Genomic DNA, 23,877 nt, shown 5'->3' with positions numbered 1-23,877 from the left:
TGGACTGGGTCCTGGGGGCCAGGCATAGGATCATAGAAAGGGTTGGAAGAGACCTCAGGAGGTCATCTAGTCTAACCCGTCTCAAAGCAGGACCATCCCCAACTAGATCATTCCAGTCAAAACTTTGTCTAGCCGGGTCTTGAAAACCTCCAGGGATGGAGATTGTACCACCTATCTGGGTAACCTGTTTTACTATCCTCCTTGTGAGAAAATTCTTCCTAATATCTAACCTAAAAATCCCTTGGTGCAACTTGAGACCTTTGCTTCTTGTTCTGTCATCTGCCACCACTGAGACCAGTTTCATAGTTTCATAGTTACAGGGTCGGAAGGGACCTAATAGATCTTCTAGCCCGCCCCCCCGCCAGGGCGGGAGAAAAACCCAAAAAAAAATACCCTAAAAACAAAAACGGGACTCAAATGAGTCCAGCCAGGTAAGTATCCAGCCTCTTCTTAAAGATCCCCAGGGTAGGGGCCAGCACCACCTCCCTTGGAAGTTGGTTCCAGCTCCTAGCCGCCCTGACTGTGAAGTAGTTTTTTCGGATGTCCAATCTGTACCTCCTCTCCATCAACTTGTGCCCATTATTCCTTGTTATGCCAGCAGGGGCTAGGGGAAACAGCGTCTCCCCCAAACCCTTCTGGTTCCCCCTAGTGAGTTTATAGACGGTCACCAGGTCCCCCCTCAGCCTTCTCTTGTGGAGGCTGAATAGGTTCAAGTCCCGCAGTCTCTCACTGTAGGGTCTGCCCTGTTGTCCCCGGATCATGCGGGTGGCCCTCCTCTGGACCCTCTCCATGTTGTCCACATCCCTCCTGAAATGGGGCGCACAGAACTGGACACAATACTCCAGCTGCGGCCTGACCAGCGTCGCATAGAGGGGGAGGATCACCTCCCTGGCTCTACTCGAGATGCACCTGTGGATGCACGACAAGGTCCGGTTAGCCCTGCCAACCATGACCTCGCATTGTCGGCCCATGTTCATCTTGGAGTCAATAATGACACCAAGATCCCTTTCCGCCTCCGTGCTCTCAAGTAGGGAGTTCCCCATCGTATAAGTGTGCTGCTGGTTCCTACTACCCAAGTGCAGCACCCTGCACTTGTCCGTATTGAAACGCATCCTGTTCCTGTCTGCCCACCCCTGTAACCTATCCAGATCCTTCTGCAATCTCTCTCTCCCTGCTAGCGTGCTCACCTCCCCCCAAATTTTGGTGTCATCAGCGAATTTAAACAGGTTGCTCTCCACCCCAACATCAAGATCGCTGATGAAGACATTGAACAGCGCAGGGCCCAGGACCGAGCCCTGAGGGACTCCACTACCCACCTCCCCCCAAGTCGAATATGATCCATCCACCACCACCCTCTGAGTGCGACCCTTCAGCCAATCTGCAATCCATCTGACCGTGTAGGCATCTATGCCACAGTCGCCTAGTTTACTAATTAGGATGGGGTGAGAGACGGTGTCAAAGGCCTTGCTGAAGTCCAGAAAGACTACATCCACCGCGACACCTGCATCCATGGCCTTTGTGACCTGATCATAAAAGGCAATCAGGTTGGTCTGACATGATCTCCCCCTAATAAATCCATGCTGATTGCCCCTGAGCATCATCTCGGATGCCGGCCCATCACAAATGTGCTCCTTGATGATCTTCTCAAAGAGCTTCCCCAGGATTGAGGTAAGACTGACGGGCCTATAATTGCCCGGGTCCTCCCTTTTCCCTTTTTTGAAGATGGGGACCACATTAGCTACCTTCCAATCGTCTGGCACCTGGCCCAAGCACCACGATCGCTCGTAGAGCCGTGCCAGGGGCCCTGCAATAACCCCAGCCAGCTCCCTCAGCACCCTGGGGTGGAGAGCATCCGGACCCGCTGACTTGAACGCGTCCAGCCCCTCCAGAAGCTCTCTAACCCGGTCCTCCCCAACCTGAGGTCTGAAGGCGATCCCCTCGCGTCCGGCTTCTATCACAGCAGGGAAGTCCCGGTCCCTGCACAAGAAAACGGAGGTGAAGAATTGGTTAAAGAGGTCCGCTTTATCCTCTGACGCAACCACCAGATTGCCCCGCATATCCTGCAGGGGCCCCACATTACCCGGCGCCTTCTTCATCCTCCCAATATATTTGAAAAAGGACTTTTTGTTATCCTTAATCCTGGACGCTAATCCGAGCTCTATCTCCGCCTTGGCCTTCCTAACAGCCCGCCTGCAGGCCCGAGCAGAGGAGGTATACTCCTCTTTGGAGATTACACCCCCCTTCCACCGGGCGTACGCCACCCTTTTGGCAAGCAGGCATTCCCGGACACCCTTGGTGAGCCAGGGGGGCTTCCGGACACTCCTGCCCCCTTTGCTTCTTGTCGGGATGGACACCCCTTGGGCCCCGAGTATCGTTTCCTTAAGGAACGACCACTCCTCTTGGACGCTGAGTTCCTCTGCCCTCAAGGACCCCAGTTCCTCTCCCACTAATCTCCTCATCTCACTGAAGTTGGCCCTCCTGAAGTCTAGGGCTACCACCTTGCTGCGGGCCCTTGACACTCTACGCTGGATGGTGAATTCCAGCACGCGATGATCACTATTGCCCAGGTGGTCAAGAACCTGGAGGCCTCTTACCAGGTCGTCGCCTGCGGCCAGGACCAGGTCCAGCAGGGCATCTCCTCTGGTGGGACTGTGCACCTCCTGAATCAAGTGGAGGTCCTGCAACTCGGCCAAGAACCTCCTGGAGCGGTCCGTCCCGGCTGACTGCTCCTCCCAGCAGATGTCTGGGTAATTAAAATCGCCCATGACAACTACATCCCTTGCTTTTAGTGTCTCCGCAAGCTGGCCTTTAGCTCCATCCTCTTTTGAACCTCCCTTCAGGTAGTTGAAAACTGCTATTAAATCCCCCCCTCAGTCTTCTCTTCTCCAAACTAAATAAGCCCAGTTCTGTCAGCCTCTCCTCATAAGTCATGTGCCCCAGCCCCCTAACCATTTTTGTTGCCCTCTGCTGGACAGTCTCCAGTTTGTCCACATCATTTCTGTAGTGGGGGGCCCAAAACTGGACACAGTACTCCAGATGTGGCCTCACCAGTGCTGAATAGAGGGGAATAATTGTTTCCCTTGACCTATTGGCAGCATACCTACCAATGCAGTCCAGGAGGCTGTTAGCTTTCTTGTCCACTAAGGCACACTGTTGACACATGTTCAACTTATTGTCCACTGTAACCCCCAGGTCCTTTTCTGCAGAGCTGCTGCCCATCCAGTCAGCCCCAATTTGTCTAGGTCACTCTGAATCCTAGCCCTGGCCACTGGTATATGTACTACTCCCCACAGCTTGGTGTCATCTGCAAACTTGCTGAGGGTGCATCACCCCCGCCTAGCCCTGTGCACTTGGATTGGTCTCTGGGAGGGCTGGTGTCACCCCCTCCTTCTGGGATTGGTTTACATGGGCCTGGAACTGCCCCCTCCTGCCCCAGTTTGCTGGAATCGGGTCTCAGGGGCCTGGTGCCGCCCCTTCCCAGCCCCCAACACTGGGATTGGGTCCTAGGGCCTGACGCCTCTCCTCTCTGGCCCATTGCCACCAAATTTCCAGACCCATGGGGAGCCCCACAGGTCAGATGAAATGGGGCCACAGGCTGGATCTGGCCTATGGGGTGGGGGTTGAGCACCTCTGTTCTGGGTGATCTGGCAATATCCACACTCCCTGAACAAAGTACTTTTTGTATGGCACTAACTGCTCCCACTGGAGAAGGGGCAGTGGTTGCAGTGTTTCCAGTATGACCTGCTTCCAGACAGTTTTTCTACCATCGGGTTATATGCTAATGGACCCCTGAGTCCACAGATATGTTATAACTAGCTCTTGGTGCAGCATAAACTGGGGAGTATCAGTATTATGGACATCATGCTACTTTACAGTTAGGGCTGCCAGGCTCTGGAATGGGCTCCCAAGAGAGATGGTGCTCTCCTCTTCCTTGGGGGTCCTCCTTCAAGAGGAGGTTGGGAGGAGGTTGGATAGGTATCTGGCTGGGGTATTATGATCCCAGCACTCGTTCCTGCCCAGGGCAGGGGGTTGGACTTGATGATCTGTTCAGGTCCCTTCTGACCCTAGAAACTATGAAACTATCAGTGCTGGCCCTTGCATACTCCATAGCCAAGTACTGTGCACCAGTATGGACCATAAGCAGTCATACTTGGCTTCTTGACATCCAACTGAACTCTGCAATGCGGTGCATCACTGGAACCCTCAAGTTGGCCCCAAGCCCTTGGCTGCCCATGCTGTTGCACATCACTCCTCCACCCATTCGTTGTGAGGCAGCAACTCTACAGGAAGTCCTGCGAATGAAAGAAAACAAATGTCTCCCCATCCACTAAAGCATCTTGTGATAGATCCAGTGCAGAAGGTCCTTGGCTTTGATCTCCTGTGATACTCATGGGTAACTCTAAAACATATCTGTACAAACCATGGGAAATGCTGATATTTGATGCACAAATGGAAAATTAAAAACACTCCAATGTGCAACTGTGGTCGCCCAGAACAGACCATGGAATATATAACAACTCCTAGGCATAGTGGGGGGCACATGCTCCCTCTGGAGATTGGCATCTGCTGAAGCCACTGCTGGCTTCTGTGGGCAGTTGCTGCATGCACTTGCCTCCCTCACCGTCGACATGGCCGGCGGTATCTGCAGGTGGGCGCCACTTGCCCCCTCCATATCTGCCGCTTGCCCCCTCCTCCCACATTGCCAACACCACCACCGGTGGCTGTGGGCAGTCCCTGCTTACCGCCATGGTGCCCCCCCAGTCTTAGGAGGCACCAGTCATTCATGTAATGATTCAATACATGATTGACAGATATGAAGGAGGTATCACAGTGATGCACTCTGTTACTCCTGACATAATTGTCTGGCTCAACCACCTAAATGTAAAATTATAGTTGGTGTTTTGTATCCGCATCAGCTGTACAAAAGAAGAGTACAGCACAAGATAAAATTCAGTATAGCGTGGAAGAAATGTACACAACTATTTGCAGATGCATATTCTGAGTTCATATTAATCTTTCATTTGAAATGTAGTGTTCAAGATGTCTCTTATTGATTCTGGCTGGCTTCTTGGCACAGCATCACCATTTTCCATTAAGAAAATTATATTTTTAACTGTACAATAGGCTTTCGGTAGGCACTAAAACTTTTCTTGTGAAACCCAACCTGAAGACCTGAGAAACTCCAGGATCTATTTGAGTAGTAAGAAGACATGATGGAAGTTACAGCTGAATTGGAGGGGGAACTGGTTTAGATTCTGGAAGAGTAAGAAATCATCAAGCTAAGGAATAAAACAAATGCAGACACATGGCCAGATTAAATGCGAGAATTTTCAACCCCCTCCCCAATATAGTTTAATGTCTGGCACTGGGGAGGAGACTTTGCTGTAGCAGGCATTACTGAAAAACAATGGAATGGCAAAAAAAGAGAGATGAAATGCTGTAATACCTGCATATAAGCTATATAGGAAAGACTGATTAGATCACAAAGGTGGGAAAAATAGCAATAGTCTTTGGCTAAAAATTTCTAGAACATCTATAAAAAAAAAAAAAAAAATAGACGGGTCCTTAGAGTATATGGGTTTGCACTCAGGCAGAAGAATGCAGCTACACAAAATGGGATTACTCTATGGGCCTTCTGACAAGGATACAATTAGGGGTCTAAAATAACAGAGGAAATCAAAGAGAAAAATGTGTGAGAGGAAGGAAGGTCCCTCCAAGCCTATTAGGCTGGCATGTTATAGGTACACCAGTTTCTTAGCCAACAACACACAAGTGATGTAGCTGGCATCACATCTAGCTGCTTTTGACACCCTAGTTTGAATGACCAGGTCCCCTATTTACCACTGGGTCAACAGAGGGTAGCTTTTAGCATGAGTTAAGAGTAGAGCTTGGGCTGTAGCAAGCCGTAGTGAGACAATTTAACTGCTCTGCCACCACATCCCATCAACTGAGTTTAAAGCAGTAGTAGTGGATAACTTCTATCATCTGCTTTTGCCACTTAGGTTATAGCTACATTTACAGTCCAGGTGTGACTGCAGCTGGTATAGATATAGCTTTAAAATACTACAGCTTGGCTGTGGAAGTGGTCTTGCTATGGCAGCATTGTGCTGAGCAGTTAGCCCACAATGAACTCGATGTCATGGTCATGCTGCTCAGTGCACCTGACTTGGCTAGTTTAAACCTAACTGTGGTATGCTTATGTGAGTTGTTGTCACTCCTCTACCATCAGGCCAATTTCTCAACACCTAAAAACGATGGGTTTTTGGGAACCTCTAGTGAGCTCAAGAAGAGAGATATGGGAGGCTTTAGGGTTTGCAGGTCTTAAAGAGGGTAGAATTTTACTTTATTACAGGTGATTAATACAAGAACAAGAGCAATCTCAGATTAACTTTTAAACACAAGGTTGGGTTCAAGGAACAGCAAATGACATCCTTCTGTTAGGAAATTGAGCAACTATTGGGCTGGAAGCCACAGGAAGGGGACCCTTTAAGAAATTGGTCAAGGCATTGAACTTAGGGCATTTTTACATGTGCTCCAGGGTTGGGGGGAGGCTTTAATTAGAGCAGCTCTTGGGAGCTGTTGTAATTAAAGCGCCCCCACCCCAGAGCACATGTAAAGATATGCAAAGACAGATGATCTTTGAAACTCCTCCAGGGATCTGACTACATAAATATGGGGATGAGGGTGGCCAGAGTGAAGGACTTGCATGGGTGCCATCTGTCTCAGAAAGTTTTTTTGAAAAAATTACAGATCAACTCATGCAGACCCTTAAGGAAACTACCTGGGTTCTCCTGAGGAGGAGAGGAAGATGTTGGGCCTACGGCTCTAAAGGGAATTAGTGACTTTACCACTTCTTCTTGTAACAAACAATAAAATACCATCCCTCTGTGTTATTTTGATTCATTTCCCTGTTGCAGAAATGATATTTTTCTCGGTATCTGACTGTGGGTTGACTTTCAGGTAACATTATGAAATGGGACTGGGAGAGGAATGGCTATATTGGTTGGTACCACACTTGCTCTGTATACTTTTGTTGATCCGATGTGAGACCAAAAATGTGGTTTCAATACATAAGTCAATTTAATGGTTGAAATAGCCTTTCACTGTTAATTCTCATCCTGTGTATTTTATTCAGAGGATAAACCAGTTTCTTTAAGTGATATAAGCCATGGTGTTGTTTTCATTTATCACATAAGGTTATTTATAAATTCTTGTTTCTCCACAGGAAGATTTCAAAGAGGAGGTAATTAAGAACTGGATTTTGTCTTTGCATGAAGATTATATAAGATGAGAAAAGGAGAAATGCAAATTGTAATTGAATATATTTATAGTCTTGTGGTAGATCATATTTCCTTTGTAGCTCAGGAGATGATTACATCCTATTTTCCTTAGTTTTATTATTTAGATGACAAATATTTTTCTGCTTCCATAGTTTTCAGTTCACAATGATTTTTTTTTTTTTTTTTTTTTTTTTTGAAGCACCAGTTGAACCATAGATATATTTATTCCCAACCAGCCAGAATATACTTGCAGTTTTTTTGTAAGGTGGCCAACACTTTAATAATGTTAAGGTAGAACTGCATTATAATCCAAAGATTTCAGGAGATCAGCCGTAGCAAGCAGCAAAGATATTAAAAGTAATGATGCTTGTTTTTAACCAGGAAAAAGACTTGCAATTTTGATCTAGCCTATGCCTTGTCTGACATAAATCTTCCCTGAGAATACAGGAGCCATAGGACCAAGCCACTTGCTCCCTTTCCACTTTTGTGGGAATGTAGAAAGTCAGTGTGGCAGGGACTCTCGGTGCAGAAGAACCTGCAACGGCTTGCTGACGTGCATGGTGATATAGTATCCTGGTCTACTTGGGACTCTGTGTGGGTAGTGTGAGCTATGGGGATGTGTCTACACTGGGGTGTAATGAGATAGTTTGTTAAGGTCTGGCAGCAGGTTAGCTGCAACAGTGCAGAGGTCAATGCCGTTTCATTTACCCTGACTGGTGCACAAGTTTTGCAGTCCATGCTGAGCTCTGTGTTGCCACAGCTAGACTGCTCCTAGTAGATAGTTCAAGGGTAGCTTGGGAGTGTCTTCAGCAGAGCCGACCCTAGGGGTGTGCAGGGCTCGGGGCATATTAGCCTGTGTAGGGCCTGGGGGAGGGGGGTGGGTAGTGAGCGGCCAGAGTGCGAAGCCGGCGGCAAGTGGTGGCCGCATGGAGTGGTGGCACCCTCCGCAGGACCTGTACAGCATTGTCCGCAGAGCCCCCCAAAGCACAGGGCCCATGGCAGTCACCCTGATTCGCCCCTACAAGGGACGGCTGTTCTTCAGTAATCTGTTGTCACTGCTGTGGTACTACTATAGACATTAAATGAGCTTACCCCACCAGAAATGACCTAAAATGTATATTTATCATATTTATTTGCATACCATGTGCATCCTTCCCCTAAATTTAGACATCCAAAATTGAAGTGTGTATTTGGGAGAAGCTGTTTTTTCTTTGCTGCAATAGAGGCAGAGTACAATACAGCAAGCAGATACCCCGGGCGCTGGCTGCCAAGATGTCTGGGACGGCCAACAGGAGGGTTGGTATCCAGTGTTAACCCTCGCACACCTGCTGGTGAGGCAGAACCTTCTGGCTGAAGAGTCATTGTGAGTCTGAGTGAACTGCTGCATGCAGTCTGTAATACCTTGATGAGGCTTGTGGTCTGGAAGCATCACATTATTATTCACAGGAACTTACATAAAGAACTATTTACAGTAAAGAAGTAACAGTCTTGCTACTGCCCTTACAAATTTCTGGAGTCTCACCTTGTTGCTATCCTACCACCCCAGAAAGTGCCTTCTGCCTCATTCAGACCGTCTCCTGGGATGCCACACTTCATGGATACTCTGGTTCCAGGAGGACTTAGTCTATGTCACAGTCATCCAATTTCTTTTTTTTGTATTTTGCCTTCCAAATAACAAGGGGCATGAAAGAAAATGTGGTAATCATTAGATTAAACCTGCAACTTAACTGGACCACCAAGATGTGCCCACACCAGCTCTGAGTGACCCTGTGATCCCATAACTTTTGTCTTGATTCCTTCCTCATCCAACCAAAGTGTTGATTCAGATTGTTACATGCCGTAAGTACAAGACTAGGTTTTGAAGTGCTTGCCATCTAGGAATGGGGCCTGATTTTCAGCTATTACTTAGGCACACAAACTTCCTAAAATACCCACTTAGCAGCAGGTCCCATTATGACTGAAATGGGAATGAAAGTGCTCAGTCATGAATGAACAATGATTTTGATGCCAAAGTGGGAGTCCTTTAGAGAATCTGATTTGTATCTTCTTGCCTATATTAGAGTAAAAGTGAAAGATTTTTCTAAACACTGTCTCTCACCCCATTCTCATTTAAAAACTAGCGGACTGTGGCGTCAACACCTACAGAGTCAAATGGGTCACTAACTGGCTGGAGGGCCACACCCAGAGAGTGGTGATGGATGGGTCATTTTCGACCTGGAGGGATGTGGGCAATGGAGTTCCCCAGGGCTCGGACCCGCGCTGTTCAACATCTTCATCAGCAACTTGGACGAGGGGGTAAAAAGCACCCTGTTCAAATTCGCAGACGATGCTAAGATGTGGGGGGAAGTGGGCGTGCTAGAAGGGAGGATTAAGCTGCAATCGGACCTAGACAGGTTACAGGGGTGGGCGGATGAGAACAGGATGGGTTTCAACACTGACAAGTGCAAGGTGCTGCACCTGGGGGGGAAGAACCAGCAGCAGACCTACGGGCTGGGGAACTCCCTTCTTGTCAGCGCAGAGGCAGAAAAGGATCTTGGAGTCATTATTGATGCCAAAATGAACATGGGCCGACAGTGTGGGGATGCGGTCAGGAAGGCCAACTGTACCTTGTCGTGCATCCACAGATGCATCTCAGGCAGGTCCAAGGAGGTGAACCTCCCCCTCCGTGCAACACTGGTTAGGCAGCAGTTGGAGTACTGCGTCCAGTTCTGGGCGCCGCACTTCAGGAGGGATGTGGACAGCATTGAGAGGGTCCAGAGGAGGGCCACTCGCATGATCGGGGGCAGCAGGGCAGGCCTTATGAGGAGAACCTATTCAACCTCCACAAGAGAACGTGCTGTTACAAACTAGTCAGAGGGGACCAGCAGGCATTGGGGGAGTCCCTGTTCCCCCGAGTGCTACCAGGAGTGACTAGAAATAACGGTCACAAGCTGGCAGAGGGTAGATTCAGACTAGACATCAGGAGGCGCTACTTCACTGTCAGGGCGGCTAGGATCTGGAACCAACTTCCAAGAGAAGTGGTGCTGGCTCCTACCCTGGGGGGCTTTAAAAGGAGGCTGGATGAACACTTGGCTGGGGTTGGTTGACCCCAGTACTCTTTCTTGCCATGGCAGGGGGGCGGACTTGATGATCTGCTCAGGTCCCTTCCGACCCTGCCAACTATGAAACTATGAAAGGTATTTAGAGCTTGATCTAGTCGCACTGACTTTCAGTGAACCCTGTGCTCTTAAGTTTATTCTTTAGCTCTAAGGAAATTGGGTAGGATTTTCAAAAGCATCTAAGTAACTTGTGAACACAGGTCCACTTGAACTGTCTTAAGATGCTTGTGAATATCCCATTCAGTGTCTTTTCATTTTCTCTGTACACAAACATGCATGTGCACACTGAATAAAATAATAAATGAGGGTGTGATGGGAATGATGCATAGTATGCTACATGGCAACGCTATTGTTATTGCGATTGTGCTTGTTATTGTTATTGGGATGACTAAATATCCAGTTCTCATGAATGATCCCATGATGGGAAGGTGCAGGTGTTATGATGAAACTGAGAGTCTTTCTGATTGCTTGCAGACAGATTACCACTTTGAATACACCGAGTGTGATAGCAGTGGATCCAGATGGAGGGTGGCTGTCCCCAACCCAGCAGTGGAGTGCTCCGGATTACCAGACCCTGTGAAAGGGAAAGAATGCAGTATGTTTGCACTTTTTAATTTTCAACTCTTCAGTCATTTATAGACGTTATGTTTTTCTAGGTTTAATCTGGACTGTAGCTATCACTAGATACACATGGACATCTGTAATCCAAATTAAAATTGTCTCTAGTCTGAATTAACTAATCCTCATGAATGAGGATTAAAGTTAATGCAGACTAGGGCAGGCCGAATTAGGCAATTTAAAATGTATTAATTAACATGTATATACGGCGTTACTTTTAGGAAAAACAGTTCTTAGGAACTCAGATAAGCCTTTCTTAGGAATGCAAATAAGAATTGCAAATATCAGTCCCCTCCAAGGAAACTCATTTGGGTTTTGGCAAAACAGCAGAGGCTATCAGGCACAAAGTAACACTTCTAGAAAGTCAGATGTGCCAGCAACGCCTCACTAAATATCAGTATCCTGACTAAGCCTCCAGCCCTGCAAGCCTCCAAACAGAGGGGCTGCTGGTCTGTGAAGAAGGGGGCAAACCTCTTTGATCATCTATTAACCCTTCATTCAAATTGAAATTTGATTTGAACTATGTGATGCAAATTAGTTAATATGGTTTAGAAAACAGTGAGCATGAATGATCAAAAGGTAACTAACCCACGCCAATTGCTTGTTCCTTTAGTGACACAAGCAATTGGCATGGGTTAGTTACCTTTTAGCAAGGCAGTGTGGTTTACTGGATAGTGCAGTAGACTGGGATTTAGGAGCTGTATTTGTACCTGTGCTAACGATCTCCTGGTTGACTTCAGGCAAGTCCCTTCCTTTCTGTCTTTTAGGGGCAGTAGGATGGTGCCCATGCTTTGCTGTGCTTTTCTCTAACTCACTTACATCTGCTGAATACACTAGGCCTCCCTGTAAAATCTGTGGCAGAAAGCCAGGAGGAGACCTAGGAGAGATTCTGCTTGTTTGTTGACTTCTTTATGAATAGGATAGGATCTATAAGACAAAAATTGCTATACTTCAGTATGAATTAATGAGGCATTCCTTCTAAACAAAATATTCATTAGCAACTCCACTGAAGCCAACTAATATGTGCCCTCTGTGGCTTAGGAATTGATACACCTCCCAAATTTAACGTCTCAGCAGTCAAAATTGAGATGCCTAGCGTAACACAACTAACCTCTTAGTGAGTGTTCACAACTATTCATATGTCTTCTAGTGGTTGACAATGTTACTGAAAACATTTATGTGTACTATACTAAAACATGTATGGTAATGTACTTAACAATAAACCTTTGTAGCAGCAGAGGAGATTATTCAAAGGCAGAAGTGAATAAAAGTTCACCTCTCCTATAAAATGAAGGAAGGAACATTGCCATCCTTTATCTAGTCTGGCAGGTGTAATCATTTATATCTCCAGGTACAAATTACTGACAAAGAAAGGCACTAGGCTGCCATAAGGTCATTCTCCAACAGAACTGCTAGGACAGCAAAGTGTGATGGTGAAGAAAATTTATTGTTGTGGGTGACAGGAAAGGGGGAACACTTCAAAGGCTTCTTCAGACCAGCTATGCTTTTAGGCAGCTGATGAGGAGAATCATTTTAACACAGCTTTTCACAAAAAAAACTATGGGAGAAAGTGATGCAAGAAACATCTGAGTTGTTTAAAAAAATCCAAAAAATTTTGTCATAAAAAAAACAGTGTAAATTCTGTAAACAACAAGATAATTATTTTTTGAATGGTGGCAAGACATGGAGGCATCAAGCACATAGACATTATGCAAATATAATCATTATTACATTGGCCAGATGTGCTGGGAACACATTGATTTGGAGACCTGCAGAACTAAAAGCCTGAATGGCTTGATTGCCATCTGTGTTTCGCGGGTGCTGTAATAGAGTCAAAAAACCTCTCATGCATGCATCCTCTCATCCTCCTGCCCACTTCCTATTTTTATCTGTAAACAATCTTTAACTATGATTAATATTTAATAGCAAACCATGGCTCTAGCTGAGCCATTGACTTGTACACTCATCCAGGTCTAGTTACCTCTTACCTGAAGGGGACATCTGTTCAGTTGATTCACTGGGATATTAAATCTCCAGACTATGGGCTTTTGTCCAACACATTTAAGGATTCTTCTCAATAGCTTTATTTCCCTCCTGGGGCATGGCTGCTAGGATCACATGGAGGCTTGAGTAGGGAACCAGGTGAATATTCCCCTTTTGTTTTTTAATTTCCTTTAATGAGTATGTTGGTGAATCTCAGCTTGCTGTGATTTTGGGATGCAGCTATATTCAATAAGAAGAGCTGGTATCATCCAATATTATGTTCTCTATCACCACTGGTGGTCCTAGTTTAATTTTTTTTTAATTCTGTTTTCTGATGTTTATTTAGTTCTTAGATCTGGCAACTTCAGCCTCCCTCGATCTCATATCTTTAAAAACAGACACTTGAGGGAATGAGCTAATTGTCAGGCTAACAACTTTGTCCTATCAATGAATAAGTATCTGAAACTGAGGGCCTGATACAAATTTATTATGGAATAAAATTGGCTTTACTGTGTTGTAAAAAGTGGATGCACTCAATACAGCCTTGTACTACTGTAAGCCATAGTAATATTACCCCTGAGAACATGAGGATCAATTATACACAGGTATAAGATAGACTGGTATATCTGTTATGGGGCTGTTTCCATAGTCAGTTTTGTCTCCTGGGTAGCCCTTTACTGAATGCAGACTTGCTCTCCAAGAACCTAGTGGTCAGGTGCTCTAACAGTTCCCATTGGAGGTAGGGAACTCAGAGGAGATGGTAATGTGCCTGCTTTTAACTATGGAGTAAATTTACTTTGAAGTAAAATCTAAGATAAATTACCCTGTAGTAATCACAGAGTGTGCTGGCACCCTGAGTTGTGCTTACTCTGGTGGATGAATATGAGTACCTCTTTTGCTCAGGCAAGTAAATGTGGAAGCTTTATATTGTAGAATTCCCTGCAAATCTATTCCTTTGTGGGTGGTATTGGGCTGGGAGGGGTACGTTTGAAATGATAGTGAGCCCTACAGACTTAGAACTCACAAACTGCTGTCCGTTGTCAATGACTATTTCTTCCAGCATCTTCAAAGAAAAGAGAATGCCGTACACCTTTTCTAGGACTTGTTGGCAGCAGTTTTTTCTATAGGGTGTGAACATCAGGGCCTGAGCTAGGGATTGTCTGAGCTAGAAGCAGTATGCTACTGTTTGAATTAGAGTGGAGGTTGTGCCAATGGAGCCTGTGGCAACTCCTATTTTTAGTGGGCCAGGTACTGAAGGGAATTTGTAACACATGCTCACCAATAAGGGCACTAACAGATGTTTGAATAAAGGTTCCAAGGGATTTGATCTTTGATCCCAACAAGTGCGTGCCCTGTCGTGCCACACTTGCATAGCAGGACGTGTGATTTTCAGGATCCTTGCAAAGCAAGGCATTTTTGGGGCCAGGGGTTACAAGATTCCCAGCAGGGGGAGCCCCTTGGTTTTTTCCTCCAGGACTACTCCAGCCTTCTTGTTGGCAGCTCATTTTTGGTATTGAGCCCCATTCCTATGCCAATGTTGAGAATCAACTGATTGTCAACATTAGGATGGGGGTGTGCCACGTATTCAATTTATTGTGCCATGCAAAGCAGTCACAAATATTCCGCATTTTTTGTGGAATATTTTTGTGGGTGGTTTGTCATTTTATAGTGCCATAACTTTTTGAACATGGGGCACTGTTACTGTTAACAGTGCCATGCATGTAATGCATGCCAGGGGCCTGAGTGTTTCTTACTAGAAACATGCTTGGTGGTTTCCAGGTAGGCAGTGGCAAGGTTAACTTTTTGGTGGCTGCATACAGAGATTCAGTTTCAGCTTTATTAAACCACCATGCTGAAACCTGACCACAATGCAATGGGGGCTTTGGGCCAGTTTGGTGCACTATGCAGTGGCATGGTCTCTCTTACTGTAACATCCCTTGGCAAACAGGTATGCCATCATTCTCTCCCTTCAGGTCTAGTGCTATTTTTTGCCAAGATCTATCAAGAAATGCTGCCTGTAAACCTGGGAAACTCTTTGAGTTGTGTGTTTCTGAGTGTACCTCAAGACTTTCCTGATTTCATTAAGCATTTCAGATCCAGCCCACATAGCCCTTTTGAAGTATCCATGTCAAACATTTCATTTCAGCTACCACTAGGCTAAGTCAAGGCAGTCAAAAAGGCTGAGACTGAATTGATTCAATCTTCACAGGTTAGTGTAACCTGCATAGATTGAACTGATAAGCAAATGAACAGACATCCATTTTTGATTCCGGAAATGCATACACATGTCTGCGGTGGCCTAGGGCAGTAGCTGGTGGTGGTGGTGGGGTTTGGGTATGCCACCCTGCTTGGCTGAAGCAGACAGCTCAGGCCAAGACTAGCCTTCCCACCTTCCCAGGGGTGGGGGGTTGGGGGAATTTGTAGGGAAGATGCAAATAATCCTGGGATGCTGGGGGATTGTGAGTTAACCTGAATCTGGAGGGGATCTGGGACAGAAGTTCAGTAAACTGATGTAGCCTAAATCAGTTTAAGTCTAATACTACAGCCATCCAGTTTTATTTTAAACTAGTTTCTGCCATTTAGAAAGCACTAAACTTCTGTTGTGTTACAGATTTGAACCAGTTTCTGATCACTTATACTGGTTTATGTGTAATTTCTGTCCCTAGCCCTAGAGACGTCAGTGACTGCAGTAGATATAAGCTTATCAAAACTATAAACAATCTCTGGCATTTAAGAGGAACCTTGTTTTGACCTTTACTGTTCATTAAATGTGCAAGTAGCTCCTGTCTGTTACTATTTTTCAAGACCCTGAAAATATCTTGCGAACATCTTGAATATCAGTTAACTCACCATGCAGCATCTTTATTGTGTAGTCTTTGTAGTCTCTGGCTATGTCTACATAAGACGCTGACTGTGCGGTAGCCTGTAACTACTGCTCAGTACTGTTGCGGGGCAGGAAGCCTGATGCAGTGCTACTGGGCAGTAGTCACAGGCTACTGTGCAATCAGCATCAAGGAAAAGGCATTCCTCGCCACAACTGCGCAGTAACTGGTTACTGCACAGTCATTTAGTACTTGGTTATGCACTGTACAGTCAGTGTTTCATGTAGACATGGCCTCTACTTGGGAATCTGAAAGCTTCCTGAACAATTTGCCATGTCACTACCATGACATTAGATTATAGCACTCTGAAGAGACCATGGCTGCTGACATCTGCTGAAATGTCCTAGACTTAGAAACATTATAAAAATGTCAGTGCTGGGAATGGGGTTACTATGTTCTTTAGCTCTTCAGAAGTTCATTCCTGTGCTTTATTGGGAGAAAGCTTCTGCCATAAAGGTAAGGACCTTGTACAGGAGCCAGAGTTTTCTCAAACCCTGGAATGAATTCCTGCACATCTGATCACCATTACAAACCTCCGCATCTTCCTTTCCCAAGTGCAGGGTATGTCTCTTCAACCTGCCTTCTCTGACACAACCACAGAGCACCATAAACATTTACATGAATTGGCATAAACGAATCCCTCCACAGCTTTTCTTTTGTCTTTCTCCCAAAAAGACTAGTGGTTCATAAATATTTCCAGTTCCCAGCTATGTGGGAGAGATCCATATATGCTAACCTCCTTGACCCCATCCTGAGTTATAGCTGCTGATGCATCACAGGATGTCTGAAGCCTACCAGCCTAAACAGTGTGTACCTGCTGGCTGGCATTGGTCCACCTGACATCAGAAAAGTAGTGGCAAGCAGGACAGAATGACTGAAGCAAACTGAAGATATGAGACACCTACCATATGACCATCCTGCAGCATGCAAACATTTGAAGTTGTGCAGAAGCTTCCTTGCCAGCACCCAACCTCTTGATGCCACACCCAAGGAGACACAACTACAGCTGTGGAACGAGAGGCTGAAAAGCACAAGCACGCATAACAAAATGGTCAAATGTGGTGTAAGAAGAAGCAGCAGCAACTCTCAGCCCACCCCGTGTAAATTAATGAGATTATCTATACTCCCTTGTACTCCATGCTGTAACACTGTGTTAATCTCCATCCAGATGCCATGTATAGTGAAGAGCTCTTCCCACATGGGCCCTGCCATTGGCTTCTCAAACTGTGAAAGGCTGAAGTATTGCATTTTTGCTCTCTCTTACTTATGTTTATTTGCTTGCTCATTTATGTTGTCATGTAACAATGAAGATAAAGACACAGTCTCTTCAAACACAGAACAAGGAACTTAGAATATGGAAAACAATATTATTCTTAAAATCACTCTTCATGGCTCATTCATCCACCATCCACACTCCTAAGAAACCTTCTCCAGCACTTCACTGCCTGGGGATATCAAGTTCCATTGCACATATCCTCAGAGGGAATAGTTGAATGTGCAGGAGTTTGCAGGCAAAGACCATTAATTAGGAAAAATCCATTATTTTTTCCTTCATCTTATCTGAATCACTCCATTACTTCTCTTTGATAGGAATGTGCTCTACTAATTTTTGGCTCCCACATTTTTAAATGATTGCCTCACTGAATTATATTTAGATCTCATTGTGAATCTGATCTTGCCGTAGGAACTTTGGGTAATAAGAGTGACTGGCTATCAGGGCGGTGTGATTTTTTTTCAGTGAAGAATATTTATGCGTCTGTCAGTAGCTCAAGCAGTTTGCATTTCAGGCTGGCCTATTGCCTGCCCCCGTCAGTACTGCTGCAAGCTTCAATCTCTCCTGAAAGCTCTTTTTGTCTGTGCATTATACACGCTGTCTGATAGGGCCCTCGGAGGCCAGAGAGGTGGGAATTGAATCTGTCTCTGTGCTGCCATTGCCATAAATAGGAATATTGCAGTTTATATGGAGAAAAATCGGGCCTTTTGCCAGACTAATTTCATGCCATATGTTCTACACTATGGATTTAAATCCTTTGAATACAGAGCATCTCCATTTGGATGATCTGTCTGTCTGTGTAATCTTTTATGACCTCTATCGTAAAACAGATGTGGACACAACAGCAGTTGCATTGAGTGGAAAGAGGTGGAAGGCTCGGTGCTACTTTACAACTTACCTCTGGATAGGAGTGGATACCTGTAACAGCACGCCAGAGGCTCGTGTTAATTTTAAGGGAAAGTGCGGCAGGCTAAGCTTGCTGTGGGGAGCCAGCTGCATTGCAATAAGCAGCCAAGGGGCAGTGCCCAGGCAGGGCAGGGGTAAAGACTGCAAGCAGCTGGCCCAAGCTGCAGTAAAGGAGAACGGGCTGACCATCAAGCCAAAGCAGAAACATCCATGCGGGGCTGGTGGGCCACCTGACAGGAAGGGGAGGGGCTATGGGGTACATAAGAGCACTGCCCTGAGAGCAAGTGGGTCAGTCTGGCCGTGCGTGCTGCAGGGAGAGAAGCTCCTGACGGAGACAGCCTGGCAGGCACCTGAGCTGTCCCTAGAGCTATCAAGGAGAAGAGCTGAAGAGGACTTACGGCTTGTAGTGAGGCGGTGACCCAGAGCTGGGTCAATTTTTAGACGTGAAGCAGTTGCTCATATTTATGTTGTGATTTAAGTGTGAGACTGGAGGACTGGGTGTGGCTAGTAGGAGTGGCAAGGAGGCCACAAGGTGTCTGAGGGGCACCCAGCAGACAGCCCAGAAAGGCTCAAGGACTGTAGGGAGACTGGCACCAAGGCTGCAAGCAGCCTCACTTGGGTTGGAGATCCCGGGGGTCTGGTATCGAGGGTGCAAGCAGCCTCACTTGAGTCAGGGATCACAAGGGAGCTGGCACCGAGGGTGCAAGCAGCCTCGCCTAGGTTAGGGACTTCAGGGGGGCTGGGCGAGATGCCGAGTGAGATGAAGCCAAGGGGCCCTCCAAGAAAGAGTACGGGGAAAGCTGGGACTGAGAGGCCAGAGAAAATGGTGTTAGGCTTAGGAGTTTGCTGCAAGAGCAGCCAGCAGGGCAAAGCCAAGTGGGCTGATGCCTGTACAGGCTAGTATTTGGATGACCAAGTGACATCTGTGATGTACAGGTGTGGCTATATGGAGGCTACAAATAGCCCAAAAGGCAACTGGTGTCCTGAGGTACTAATAGGGCCAAGTGGGGCTGGGGTGGTCACAACTTAGTGCCTGACGGTTGAGGCAGAGCTGGACTGGGCTGTCTCTGGGACCTTAGGAGCAGTCTCCCAAAACCTTATCAGTCATACCCAGGTGTGGCAGGAGAGGTAAAAATGGAGCTCACCAGTTGGAGTAAAAAGGACTCATAACCTGACCTTTATTTCTTTTTAATATTACCCTTCCATTCCATAGACTAATCTAGGGCATATTCTGGCCCCTCTAATAGACATTAGCTTGCACTGAATGGGTAGTTACGTTGAACTCAGTGGTATTGTATGCAAAATAAGGCAGAATAATTCTGAATTAGAATAGCAAAATGGGACTTTTCCAGGTGTAATGTCTTTCACATTATTTTGGAGAACAAAGCTTAGGAAAGTCAGTGGTCACAGTTAATGCGCAATGGCCATTCACAATAGGCAAGGCTATTAAAAAAATACACCGTGTACAATGGTAATTGCTTAAACAATTTTATGAGACAATAGCAGCAAAAATGGAAACATCACACATCTTATTGTTGGCTGAATAACAGAGATGCATTTGTTCAAATAAATGCAGTCCATTGAAGTGGCTGGTGGAGTAATTGGGCCAAATTCCTCACTAGTCCAACACAAGGGAGGCCACTGTAGCTCTGCTCCAGCCAATGGTGGGATTCAGTTTTTAATATAGTACACGCCCACCTCAAAGCCTGCAAATGGCTCTCGATTTCAGTGGATGAATTGTTCCTGCTCAAAGCCACCTGCTTGATTGGGGCATGAGAGTGGAAATTATTTTGATTCACTGATACTTTGCTCTGTTTGCAGTTTATTTGGACTTGTGCAATCTTCTCCCAGCATATCACAGGAGGAGATACCGATTTCCCTGCCAGTTAAAGTGACTTTTAGATAACAATTGTCAGAAGTGACCTTTTTAGCACTGGCAAGAGCAGACAAACAATTGGAGCAACTTTGATTTTAACTGATTGCTTTTGAGAGTGGAAGCCTTCTATTTAGTTAGAAAATATGGGCATGTATACACATGATGGATCTCTGCTTCAATGCATGCTAATTAGCACATGTTGGAGCAGACTCAAATAATCGAGTAAACTAGTTAGCGAGCTCCAGCAGCCTCCGCGTTACGTGTATTCAGTGTCCCTGCATTTCAAAATGGTGGTGGGCCGGCTTTAGTGAGCTCTAGTTAAAGCACCCCTGTTGCCATTTTGAAACGTGGGGATGCTGAATACATATGACACTGCAGGTGCCCTCAAAGCTGCACTAATTAGCCCACTCCACCCCGGAGCAGAAAATTGGTGAGAGATAAGATTGCAACAGTCCCTGGTTTAGGTGTCATTCATAGGCAGAAGAAAAGGAGCTTCCTCCAACCTTTATCATTGTACAGTTTGTGCTCACCTTAAGGGCCCACTAGGTTAGTAAAGCTCACCAGTTTCTATAGCCAATAACACACAAGGGAGTGATGTAGCCAGCATCACTTGTGGCCACCTTTGGTCCCCTAGCCCAAATGACCAGGTTTCTGCATATAGCCAGGTCAGCTGGAAACGGTCATTGGCATGAATCTAGGGCAGGTCTTGCACTTGTACCTCGAGAGCTGTATCTTGGTACCTTAACCATTCTGGGTAACTGGCCTCTCATCTCCCAGCTTTATGTAGCTTGCAAAATAGCAGTCTCTGGTTGAATCCTTGAATGGGTTCATTTACTAAATGGGAGTTTTGTAAGTAATACTGTATGTTCTACATAGCTGAATACTCCTCATATACTTAGGTTATAGTCTTGTGACAGTGAAAATGAGTTCATTTCCTAATCACTTTATTTTATTTATTTTATTGGATTGTTATACTGCCCTTCCTAAAAAAGTTTTTGGGCAGCTTACAAAAGAGGACAAAGTGACTTAGAATGAACAAGAGAGCAAAACATATGCCAGATAACCAATTTAATCAGGTATCAGTACATGTGAACAAATTCTTTGCAGTCTGTAATTTTGTGTATTTTCTGGTTTGAAAGGTTGTTTTGGGGCTGCCTCTTTGGATTTGCAAAAAAGTTAGTTGAGAATGAATTAACAAAAAATGCAAAACAACCAAAAGAAAACCTTTTTGTTTCCTTATTAGGCTTAAAATAAATAGAAATTAGTGCTGGCACCTGGCTATTGTTGGTACAATAGCTTTTCTCAAAGCTCAAAGAAGTTCAGAGTCAAGTGACTCTTTAGAAAGCAATATTTAGATTTTCCTTTTTCATCTGACATTTGTTGATTGTTGTTTTCTGCCCTTGGTCTTGGACCTTGAAATGATTATGATTTCTTTGCTTATTTCCTTGAATGAGCAAGAACAATTAAATTGGTACAGCTCTGGGCACAGGGCATGTCCATTTTCCCTCCAGTTCAAAAACATTAAATCTTTTTTCCACTAGCTTTGTTCCCCCCAAATTTTCACCCTTGCTCTTGTCAGTGCAGCTCCATGTTTGGTAGCCACTGCAAGAGCAGTAATTTACACGAGATGTTGATGGATACTGGTGTTCAGTCATCGTGCCATTTATATATACACAGTTGTACAAAGGCAGACAGATGTACTGTGGTATCCATATATCCTTGCATTGTAGAAAGCTTTATTTTTGAAGCTGTTTAGTCAAAACTTATTGGACAGACATGTCTTTCCATCCTGCTGGCTTTGGGACCGATGGTGTTCACTAGGGGTGTGCAAAATGGGCTGTATTCGGTTCAGATTTGGCCTGAATCGGGGGACAGTGATTCGATTTGTTGATTCGGATCACTGTTCCAATTCGATTCGGCCGAATCTGAATCTGAAGATTATTTGCTTATTTGGAGAATCAGTGATTCAGCCATAGACACAGCTTTAAATGTTTTTTCTACATACCTTGAGGTACCAGGCATGGCTCATGAGCGCTGCAATGGTGGGGCAGATGGAGTGTCCCACAGGAGCGTGGGGTGGGGGGCCTACGTGCTCGGGAGCAGACCTGGAAGTGGATCAGAAGTACTTCTGGTCCTCTTCTGGGTCTGTCGTCAAGTGCGTGGGGGACCCCCCCCCCCCCCGTGCCTTCCTGGCTTGACGATTGGCCATGGGGGGACCACGAGTGCCACCCCCCCGACCCAAGAGGCACCAGTCACCGAGCTGGGGGGAAAGGGTCCCCCGCATGCTCTGTGGTGGACCCAGAAGTGAACTAGAAGTGATTCTGGTCCACTTTTATGTATGCCACCAAACATGCTGGGGAACCCCCTGCACTCCCATGGGATGCTCCATTCACCCCACCATCTCAGCATTCACAAGTCGTGCCTGGTACCTCAAGGTATGTAGAAACAACATTTAAAGCTGTGTCTATGTCTGAATCATCAAATCTCTCCAAATCTCTCCGAATTGATTCAGAAGGTTCCGATTTGATTTGGAGAGATTAAAAAGTCTCTTGATTCAGTTCGGAGATTCGGCCGCTGAATCAGGCCAAATCTCCGCTAAATCGAATCAGCGACTGAAGCTTCACACAGCCCTAGTGCTCATGAGCAAATTCTGATATACATACTCAAAGTTAACTAGTAATTTACCCTACCCTGGGTCCTGTTGAAATCAGTGTGCTATATGACTAAGGTGTATCAAAATGTAAACCTCCATGCTTAGCTTAAGGCTCTCCAACTTGAATCGTCAGTGAATGGCCTGATTTTCAGAGGGGATAAACAGATAGTTTCTTTGAAGGCTAGGGGAATTGAGAAAAGACTGGCAGCTTATGGTCTGGCCCTTGTCTTGCTAGATTTACTCTCTGAGCAGTTGGAAGAGAGGTGAGCAGTTATAATTGATTGCTCAGTTCTGCAGCACTCACTTGCACGAGTACTTAATAATGTAATAAAGCCCACTGCTTTTAGAGGGCTACTTCCATATGGGTTATTGTCATGAGTATGGCCTGCAGCTTGGGGCCTTGTAATGTATCTATATTTCTCTATATTACCTGTTGGACAGTTTTCTTTGCTTTATAAGAAAGCTCTTCTACCATAAACACTCTAAGGGTAGAAAGAGACATCGCATTTGTGTCACCATAAATTTTTTTATGGTTGTACAAAGGCCAAGCGAACAGCCATCTATACTCTTGTTGCACCAGAAATGCCTAAAATTAGTGGCTGTGACAAAGTTTATAATAGTTTTTCTGCCCCTTTATTATGGCAGTTGTCTTTTTGCTTTGTGTCACAAGAGTGTGGGCAGCCCAGAGCTGCCTATGCTCTCCACCTGCTCCAGGCAAGTGCTTCTGTTGCTTGAGGGCTTGATCCTGTGTACTCCAGTAATTGCCATGCAAGATTGGGCTTCTCCAGTCTTGGGAGTATCTGCCCAGGGAGTCTCTAAGGCATATCTCTGTAAGTGGAGAAAGCTCGGGTTCACCTTTAGATATACTCCCTGGGGAATCTCTGAGGCGCATCTCCAAATGGGGAAAGCTGGGCTTCCCCTCTTGCAGAGGAGCACCCTGGGGAACCTCCAAGGTGCAGCACTATGAGCAGGGAACATGTTGCCCATTGTCCTGTAGAATCGGGACCCTGCCTGACGTAGGACAGTGGGGGACGTGTTTTATTCAATGAACGGATCAGCTTTAGATGCATCATGCCACGGCGGATCAGCTGCACTTGGTGTTGTCTGTTTATAGCCTAAGATCTTGGTTCAGAAAAGCAGATAAACATGCGTAAACCCTTCTTCATTCAGACAGCACAGATGCATGCTCTTGACTTCAAGCATGTGGCTAAGTCCTTGTAACATTGTGCATTTTAAATATTGCCCTGACCCAAGATGCTTACCGTAATGGAGTCTTGTGGCTGTGTTTGTGGGGGGCCTTCCTTCCCT

The 23,877-nt window shown here is 45.7% G+C and overlaps 1 protein-coding gene across 1 annotated transcript in view; it reads left to right on the top strand.

The window, feature by feature from the left end:
* Nucleotides 1-23,877, top strand: part of KIAA1324L (KIAA1324 like) — a 169,046-nt gene that overhangs the window by 73,231 nt on the left and 71,938 nt on the right. The window contains exon 2 of the mRNA XM_006022111.3: nt 10,853-10,973. The gene's annotated coding sequence lies outside the window, so the exon portion shown is untranslated. The remainder of the gene's footprint in view (nt 1-10,852; nt 10,974-23,877) is intronic.

This window comes from Alligator sinensis, unplaced genomic scaffold (genome assembly GCF_000455745.1).
Source record: "Alligator sinensis unplaced genomic scaffold, ASM45574v1 scaffold1216_1, whole genome shotgun sequence".
Taxonomy (NCBI): Eukaryota; Metazoa; Chordata; order Crocodylia; family Alligatoridae; genus Alligator; species Alligator sinensis.
This window is presented reverse-complemented; position numbering and strand designations above follow the sequence as displayed.